This window comes from Pinus tabuliformis, chromosome 8 (assembly GCF_031772625.1).
Source record: "Pinus tabuliformis cultivar Carrire ecotype Pingquan chromosome 8, CPIR1, whole genome shotgun sequence".
NCBI classification, from domain to species: Eukaryota; Viridiplantae; Streptophyta; class Pinopsida; order Pinales; family Pinaceae; genus Pinus; species Pinus tabuliformis.
In genome coordinates, this window is record NC_142294.1 from 1,539,714,134 (window position 1) to 1,539,724,475 (window position 10,342).

Here is a 10,342-nt window from a genome sequence, read left to right on the forward strand (position 1 = left end):
CATTCATCTTGGAATACGTGTCCCATGACCTTGGTCTTATTTTTATTTACATAAGAAATCAACCAGAGGCTATTACAAATTCCTACTATAGTTCAATAAGAATTTACTAAGAAAATATGCGAGGAAAAATACTAAAACATAGAAGACTTAGACTACAACTCAAAGTAAGGCACTGTCTAAATGGATTTAATGCCTTGAAAATATCTTGTAGCTCTTGGATTATATATATTTCATAGTTCTAACTTGTGATTCTAGCAAATCCATATTGGATTTTGAAGAAAATTGACAAAAAAATATATCTATAGAAATATGAAACATAAAATATTTTAAGACACAATCATATGTTTTGGCTTATTTCATCATGATCTGGGAATAGTTTTTAGGGAATTCATTTTTTTTGTTTAAACTACATTTTTGAATGCATAAATGGATTCAATACCATGAAAAACAATTGTAAATATAGGATTATACGCATTTCATAGTTCAAACTTATGAATCCAACACAACCCTACCAAATTTTGGATATAATTGGTATTAAACTATGCTCGAAAGAAAAATTTGAAACATGGATGATTTAATCTAAAATTAAAAGAAAGGTATCATGGAAAATTTTAGGGGCGTTTGTTCGCCCTTTGGCAAATTAAGGGGTTTTAAATTTTTAGTGGGCGAATATTTTGTATCATAGTACATTTTTACAAATCACCTCAAATAGCCCACCATATTTTAAGGGAGAGGGTAAAAAAGGTAAATTTAGCCCTTGAAATTAGGAGTTAGAACCTTCCATTCGCCCTAGTTTTCAAGAATAGGTTTTATTTAAGTGAATCCTATGGGCCAAATACCATATTTATAAAAGAGGTATGCTACACTAATAAAAATATAAATAAATGAGAGGTATGGTAAATAAATAAAACATTTTTTATATTTACTCCATAAGTCACCTTATATACATGCAAGGGTGTAAACAAATAAAAATATAAGTAAAGTGGAGGTATGGTAAATAAATAAAACGTCTTTTTATACTTACTCAAAAGGTATGGTAAATAAATAAAAATATAAATAAACTAGATGTATGGTAAATAAATAAAACCTCTTTTTATATTTAGTCCATAACCCTCGTTCTATTTATGAAGGCTCAAAAAAGAGGTAGGTTTTATTTAAGTGAATCCTATGGGCCAAATACCATATTTGTAAAAGAGGTATGGTAACTTAATAAAAATATAAACAAACCAGAGGTGTGGTAAACAAATAAAACATTATTTTATATTTACTCCATAAGTCACCTTATATTTACGAACAATCAAAAAATGCGTTATATTTAGGTGAAACCTATGGGCAAAATACTGTGGGACAAATACCATGGGGTCGATATTATTAATACCATGCAAAAAAACATTATTAACCCTAATATTAGTATTAATAAAAATAAAGATGACACGTGGTATTAACCCATGGTATTCACCTAGAATGTAGCCTATTTAAATGGGGGAATTAAACCAGTATAGATCCATCTTTACTCTGGATCTACTAACCCCCAAGAGGTATCAAATGTCGTGATATGCAAACTAGCATAGAGTGAAAAAATATTTTATCCATCTTTACTCTGGATCTACTAACCCCCAAGAGGTATCAAATATCGTGATATGCAAACTAGCATAGAGTGAAAAAAATTTGATCCCTCTCCAGGCTTGGTGTATCAAGAGTAATAATGGATGTTGTAATTTAATGTATGTTAAACATTTTAGCTTGGTTAAAATAAAAAATAAAATAAAAATCAACTATTAATTTTATTAATTTTTATAAATTACTAATAGTAATTTTTAAGCTCCACGTTTATGATAACCCATGGTAATATCGTGGTATTCATGTGAGCATAGACTATTTAAAGCAGAAATTCTATCATCTTAGATCCATCTTAATTTTGGGTCTACCAAGTGCTCAGAGGGATAAATAGATTTCATCCCCCTAAGAGTGGTAGATGTGGAGTTAAGATGGATATAGGTTGGCTTTTATGATAATGAAGATATTAAATAGACTTAGGAAATTATATTGTAAAAATATCTTAAGGTGAATGGTTAAAGCATAGACATTGAACAAGTATATTTGTATACTTCTATTTTAAACAGAAATAAATCCAGGGCTAAAAGGAATGGATTAATTGCACGAGTCATCCTTTTATAACTTTCCAAGATAGGCTGGAGTAAACAGATTGTAATTTGGGTAATTTTTCTAACTGCAAATAGGAACATACTTGTGTATTGGCAGGGTGGTTACGAGGTCCCTAGAAGTGATGAATTTGAATTTTTCTACCCACAAGGTTATCGATATGTAATTTCGGTAATTTTGATTTCAAAAGATATTTTAAAGAAATGAAATTATTTCATTTGTGTATTCAATAAACGCAATATTCTAATGGAATTCTGCATTTGTGGTTTGCCTATACAGATTCCATGGAGAAGTATTAGTGGTGTGACATCAATTTTCCTCAAATAGAGGCTTTAGTTTTACTCTTTTCTGGAAGAAAATACTTTCTTCCAAAATTTTTGAGTTCCATGAAAAATTTGGAAGTCCTAATAGTATTCAATTATGGGTTCAAGAGAGACATAGTATTCAATTATGGGTTAAAGAGATCCACACTGAATGATCTATTGGCCTTATCTTCACTCAGTTTAAGACTATTCACTTGGAGAGGTTGCATGTGCCCCCACTTCAAGAGCATAGTAAAGTCATGTAGAACTTAGAGAAGCTATCTTTAAGCTTTTAGTGAAGATTGGAAAAATGTCTAGGTTCAATAACACCCAGTTGAGCATTAAGCTTCCAATAATGCTAGATTTTAACCTGGAGCACTTTTGTGATTTGGAGGAGACGTCCCCTCGTATTTGTGACACATATTCAGTTGTGAATTGGACTATTACTAACTGTCATTTCCTTCTAAAGTTACCTGATGACTTGGGGAACCTCAACTCTTTAAGAATGTTAAGGAAGGAAAGAAAGTACATTATGCTAAATTCTCTTATGCTTTTCAAGTTTTTCTTGGATATCTACAATGTTTCAGGTAGGAAAGTACATTCTGTTAATGAAAATTTGTCTTGATAGAAAGGCTCAATTTCAAATTCTAATGCTTTCAAAAAACATTGTATAATTGTAATGTTTCTAAAAGGAAAGCATATTTTTTCAATTAGAGTATCATGATCCCATATTCCAACTTATTTTTTAGTAATCCATTAGGCTTTGTAGCTTTGAATAAATCCATGTCTTTTGATAAGATCCTCTTCCAAATTAGAACATAGTTTCCTTTTGGCAATAACCACATATAATGTCTTGATTTTTTTATTGAGAAAATAGAGGTTGTGAAACAAGCCTGTGCCATACAAGGACTTGATTCATTGATTATGTATCAATTATGGCTCTTGATGTAACAATGTCTTGATTTTTTTGCTTGAAAATAGAGGTTATGCTTTACTATTTCACATAATTTCTTACAATCTTTCCATAAGTATTGATTTGAAATCTCGAGGGATGACAGTAACGACAAAGGTAATATTCTCAGAACGTTACAACTTTTCCAGTAAGTGTGCTTTGAAACATTGTTGTCGCTTTTCCATGGTGTTAATGCAAACAAGCACTGCAACTAGTGCCATTATTTAGATTAAGTGCCGAAATCTAGGTGGTCTTGTAATGATGGAGTGATTGTTTCTAGCTACTAAGGCCATATGCATTTTTATCTCTTATGTTGTCCTGAGATATTCAAATTCAGAATAAGAATTGAGGCCGTTTCCATTGTAGATTGCAGTCAGTTTCTTGAACATAATATATAGTAGATTATCTTTTACTAATCAACTGTGGATGTGATCCCTCGCAAGAAAGGAAATTCAAAGTGACTTTGATTTCACATTGATTTGTCAAAACATCCACACAGGAAAGGAGATTCAAAGTGACACTGATTTCACACTGATTTGTCAAAATGGAGGCAAGAGAAAAGGAAACTTTGTATTCAACAATGCTCTTAATTTCATATGTACATGCACAGACATATTAGTAGAAAATATTGAAGGGTTGCCTAAGTAACATTTTCCATTCCACTACATTCTTTACAACTTGTAAATAAATAACTCAGAACAATTCATTACACTACTTGTTATTCTTTATTAATCAGTGGTTAATATTTTGATATTGAACTGGCTAAGATTTTTCTTCCTTCTGTGAAATTGTGTGTTTTATAATGCTTCTTTTAATTCACTATTTATAGCATATAAAGTGTGTCTAATGGAGTAGGAAGATTGGAAAGTCTTGTGATCCTTGAACTATGTTACAAGGCAGAAACCCAACGGGGCAGGGTAGGTGCATCCCCACAAAGGGGTCACAAATACCAAAGTTGGTATTGGCTAGTGCCTTGAGCTAGAAAATTTCCTTTACCCTTGTATTAACAATGAAATTTCTAGAGAGGATTCTAATATTATCTTTATAAGATTTATATCAGTTAAGATTGATGAATAAAATTCATGAGACATGAGCTAGGATGTCCTTGCAAGGTGGTTTTTGATTATTGGAAGCTATGATGGCCATTATGTCAGGCCAGGTGGTCACACTCCCTTGATCATGAGCACGATTGTGATCAAGATGGAAGACTTCATAGTCTAGATTGATTATTTAGCAGTGATAGTTAGTGGGCTCATTCACAAAAGCTTCTATTTCACTAATCCTTTTTATAGAGTTGTCAGATTCAATTTCAAAAGGTTTTAATTACACTATAGAGTTGAGTTCTGAGAGAGTTGTGATTCACAGTGTTAAGTATAGTAGCTATGACACTTGAATGAAGACAAGAATAGTAGAGGTATCAGACTCTGTTATAAGATTACCTGCATATTATAAGGTACTTGGTTGGCTTTTTTATAATTTTATAAACAAGTTCCATGTCGTGGAAATGTGAAAACAAAACAGTGATATTGCCACCATGTGGCTCTTTTCATATATGGTTTTATACTTTTTCAAAAAATTCTCTAAGAGTTCACAATGCTAAGATTCACTAGGACTTTACAAAGTTTTATTATTTAGTGAAAGACTCGCCAAGATCTTACAGGATTTTATAATTGAGTGAAATATTCGCCATGCCTGGTGATAGATTCGCCAAAAAATTATACATACATATTATATTATTGATAAAATCACCTTCCATTTTTCCAATATACCATGGAGATTCACCCATTTATTATACATATAAATTTAGGGGGGGTTCTTAAAATTTTCCCTGCAAGGTATAATCTAACTCTTCTACACATTTTATTTTCACAAGAATACAAAAACAATTTTTCCATGAGTTTTTGTTGTTTAAAATGCATCTTTGAATGTATAAATCAATTTAGCATCTTGGAATATTGTACCACTTTGATTATATAGATGTCATAGTTTAGAGTTGTGATTCCAACAAAGCCTTGTCAAATTTCAATAAAAATTGATTGGAAAATATGCCTAGAAAAAAAACAAAATGTGAAAGATTTAAGTTTTGTAGCTAAAATAAAAACACAATCTAACATTCCTTTTACATTTTAGCTTTTTTCACTAAGAAACATAGAAAACACATATAATTAGAGTGTGTGCCTAGTTATGTAAGTATTCATTCTCAAAGGATCAAAATAAGATGAGATTTTGTATAAAGATATTTACATTCTTTTAATTTAAAAAAAACTTAATAATCATACGAAACTAAATCTTTATCATTGTTGTTCAAAATAAAACTTCATTTTTAATAATTACACAAGAATCTCTTTCCTCCATAATTAGTAAAAAGTGGAGAAAAAGTTAATAGTAAGTTTCCAAAGGATAAACAAGGCTAACATCTTTAGAACCTATGATACACTACTAAGTGAGGAGTTTTCCAATTATTTGAAATTACCTAATAACACTACTCTCTTGCAACCTATTTTGCAAAATAGCTATATGATTAGACTAAAAAATATCCCAACAATAGAAAAAGAAAAATCTTAAAGGAGGTGGTTCACTATTTCAATCCCAAGGTAGGAAATGTGAGGCACATTCAAGAGATTGCTTTTGACCAATCACACCTTTGTAGAAAGGCCATAATAAAACATTAGCCACATAGACACCTAGAGTTTGTAGTTGACTTCAATAAACCACACACTATGTAATCTCCAAACCCATGATATATCCTCATAAATGTTCACCCATTGTGAATCGATAATAGGGTGGAAATCATGCCTCTAATGAAGAAAAAAGTACAACCTCTAATAATCATATTGGGTTAAGGGTTTCCCAATGACCCACTCTCAATCATGCAAAATTGGACACACGTGTCTATATTGATTTTGAATAATTCATCTTAAATAGGATTGATAATCTCCCTAATAATATGCCAATATGTATAATACATGGAAAACCCACAAGGGATTGATTACTACTCCTCCCAAGAGTGGACACTAACATCCCACAAATCTCTATAGTGAAAAATTGTATTGTTATTTGGTCATCACCCCTAAAAATAAGGAATTATTACAATAGGCATGTCTTGCACCTTCTAACTCCAAACTTTTCTTATTCATAAATTTTTCCTAACAACTACCTAACTCCTACCACCACACCAAGCCAGGTAACTTCCTCCATGCTAACCAATACTTCGTACAATAAAAATACCTAAGATGTGAAAGCCACAAAGAGATGAAATTATATAAAATCATCCAATGATCCCTTGAACTTGCTTATGTTCCATGCTATGAGAAGATGATGCCTTACCAAGGAGAGTATCCCTCCAAACATTAGTCCACGCATTTGGTAGTTATGATGCTACCTTAAGTTACAATATATATTTACCCTAACCTCCCTTATCCCTTGGAATAATGAACATTTAAAGGTACCATAGGGAGGCCTCAATCCCCACTATATTTGGTGTACAGGTAAAAAGTGACTCAAATATTTGAAAATGATCCTTATTCGCAAGTCAACAATATACATAATAGATATGCAAGGTTTCAAGATCCTTTCTCATAGTAGCCAATTTTCAAGCAAATGAAATGTATTTGTACTATGAAAAAAATAGTTTACATTCTAGAAGCTCCAAACACCAATCCCACAAAAAGTGATGCCAAGTATTCTGACTATTACACATGGAAAAATAAACGTTCAAGTAGGAGGAATCCAAAAAGGAGGCTCATCAATATTTACCAACTAGGAATCAATGTTATGAGCACTAATGTTAGCCCTGAATGTCTAGCAAAACATGAACAAAGAAATTTCTACTACTAGATAGTTGATCCAGGTGGATATTGGTGGCCACCTGCCTATTCCACCTAGACCCCCAGTTAGTTTCATCTATTTCCTTTTTCATTTTAGAATTTACTATTTTTAGCTGTTTTTAGGGTCCTAAACTTCCGGAGAAGTTTTGACCCTCTAAATGATGTTTTTCTGGGGTCCGTGGCAGGCCTGTGGTCGTGGGTGTAAGCCTACAGTGAAACCTGTAGTACTCAGAGAGACCTTTCCAACAAGGTATCGTATGCACCAAATAGAGATAATATGACCAAGTTAAGACCCTGAGAAGTTGGCTGCCCAACTAACCCCAACTCGGCCCACAAACTCTTGGTGTTACATCTCCCACAGTTAGGGTTTTCGTTGTTTAGAGTTTTCTCATGTTTCCAATAATAAATAGGCCCTTGAGCGTCATTGCAACACAGTTCAGAGGCATGTAGCTGCCACATCTCTTCTTAGAGATAAACTACCATCGCTTGAGCTATCTTATTTCCATTCTATTTATAAGCATAGTTCAATATTTTTCTATTAATGAAATGAAGTGTTTTTCTATTGTATCTCTATGTTTATGATTATATCTATAAGTTGTTGCATTATTGTTTAAGTTCGGATCATTGGTATCAGAGCAGCTTTCTCTTTCTCTATTTTCTTTGCATGTCCCCAACGACGTCAGGGTATAAGAAGTTAGGGCTTGATTTGATTGAACCATTGCAAGATCAGCCTCGCAAAACCCGAAGACCTCCATTGGTGGGAGAAAACAAGGATGAGGGGGCAAGAGATCCTTTCAAAATGTTGCTCGAGGAGGCCCTAGAGTGATATAGGGACACGATGATGGATAACTTTGCCTAGATGCTTCGACGACTACCCACAAGTGATGCATCTTCATCCAAAAACCACTCTGGAAGTGCCACTCATTTTAACGTACAATCTAACTTCGATATTCCCATATTCGAAGGCCTGATAGATGCATATGCGATAGATAAATGGTTAGATCTATTGGAAGGATATTTTTCTATTCATGACTTTTCCAATCGGGAAAAGATTACTTTTGCACTTCTTAAAGTTGCCCCACATGTCAAGGATTGGTGGGAAAACCTACTGTGAACAAAAGGATGAGAGTGAACCCTCATTGTTTTCAGTGGCACCCACTTGGAATCATTTCCGAGACACCATTAAGGACCAATATTATCCTAGCGGGAGCTATGAATACAAATACATAAAGTGGACCATGCTACAACAGGGAAGGGACCAAGATGTGCCATAGTTCAGAAATAATTTCCATACCCTTCGCACAAAGCTGGGTATCAAGGATACTGATCGGCATTTGGTGCTCAAGTATAGCAACTATATACACAAGTACATCCAGGAAGAGATGGAGTTCCTGGACATTTCCTCGCTCGACACGGAATATCGGTACATTGTCAAGATTAAGCAGAAGATTAAACAGAAGAAGTGGGACTTTGGATGTGCGAATCCAAAGAAAGGAAAAGGTGCCCCCAACCCACAGGAACAAAGGACTAAGCGAAGGCAACGGTACCCAGGATATCCCGTTGAAGCCGCAAGCAAAGAACGACACCCCAAAGATGAAGAAGGACATGAGAAAATGGTGTGAGTTCCATAAGAGATCCACTCACAATACAAGTGAGTGTTGGGCCAAGAAGTCGTTGGTGGTCGAGTTGAAGGCTTCCTGACTAGATGCAGGTTCCGACTCTGAATCAGAACTCAATAAGGGAACTAACAAAGGGAAGCAGACCATTGATTCGGAGCTCAGTGTCACTGTGGCCACCACCAAGATCCAGAAGATTGAGCCTAAAGATCCAGAGGAGGGAGAACACTTCTTCCACTCACAAATGTGGGTGAAGGGTTCTTCACTGCAGTTCATTGTCGACAGCAGGAGCCAAAAGAACCTCATTTCAGTAGAGGTCATGAAGCAGTTGGACCTAAAGACTATAGCACATCCGTAGTCATACACCATCGGGTGGCTTCACCAAGGATGAGATATCCGTGTCAGTCAGTAGTGTCACCTTCCCTACATGGAATAGGTACTGTGTGACGTTTATCCTCTTGAAGTTTGTGATGTATTATTAGGATAACCATACTCGTGGAAGTGACATGATGTATATGAGTCTAGAGCTCGCTCTGTGATTATTTCTTTGGCTAATAAGTTGTATAGGATACTGGAGGTAGCCCTTCCTACTGACATCTCTTTGATCACTGCAAAGCAATGTAGTAAGATCATTTCCCATACCAGGAATTTTTTTTTCCTTATGATTCGCCCCTAGGGTAAGAAGAAGGTTGTGGCCACGGCTTCCAGCTAGGGCTCCTCTATACAACAACAACAGATGGAAAAATTCATAGAGGAGTACAGGGATATTTTTACCTCACCCACACGGGTACCTTTGCACTGTGAAGTCAAGCACTCCATTGATCTGACCTCGAGCATGTTGCTGCCTAATGGATAGATCTATCGACGCTCTGTTCTGGAGAACGATGAGATAAAGAGGCAGATTCAAGAACTATTATAGAAAGGGCACATTAGACCAAGCTCATCACCTTATGGGAGTCAGATTGTATTGGTACAGAAGAAGGATGGGACCTGGAGGCTTTGTATTGAATATTGGGTGTTGAACAAGATCACTATCTGGAATAGGTACCCAATCCTTTGAATTGATGACCTTCTGGACCAACTCAAGGGGGGAAAATATTTCAGCAATATTGACTTGAATTCAAGTTATCACTAGGTGCCTATTGAACCCTCTGATGTGTGGAAGACTTCCTTCAAATTCAAGGAGGGCCTTTTCGAATGGTTGGTCATGTTGTTCAGATTGACGAATGCCCCTACAATGTTCATGAGACTGATGGGCGACATCTTGCGATGCTTCACCAATGCATTCGTGGTGATGTATTTAGATGACATCTTGATCTTCAGCTAGTGTTGGGAAGAACACATCCACCATATTCGATAGGTCCTTCAAACTCTGCTCTAGCTTGGAGAAATGCACCTTTGGCCTGACCCAGGTTCAATATCTGGGGTACATCATTGATGATCAAGGTGTACATGTGGACCCATCCAAGATACAATTCATTT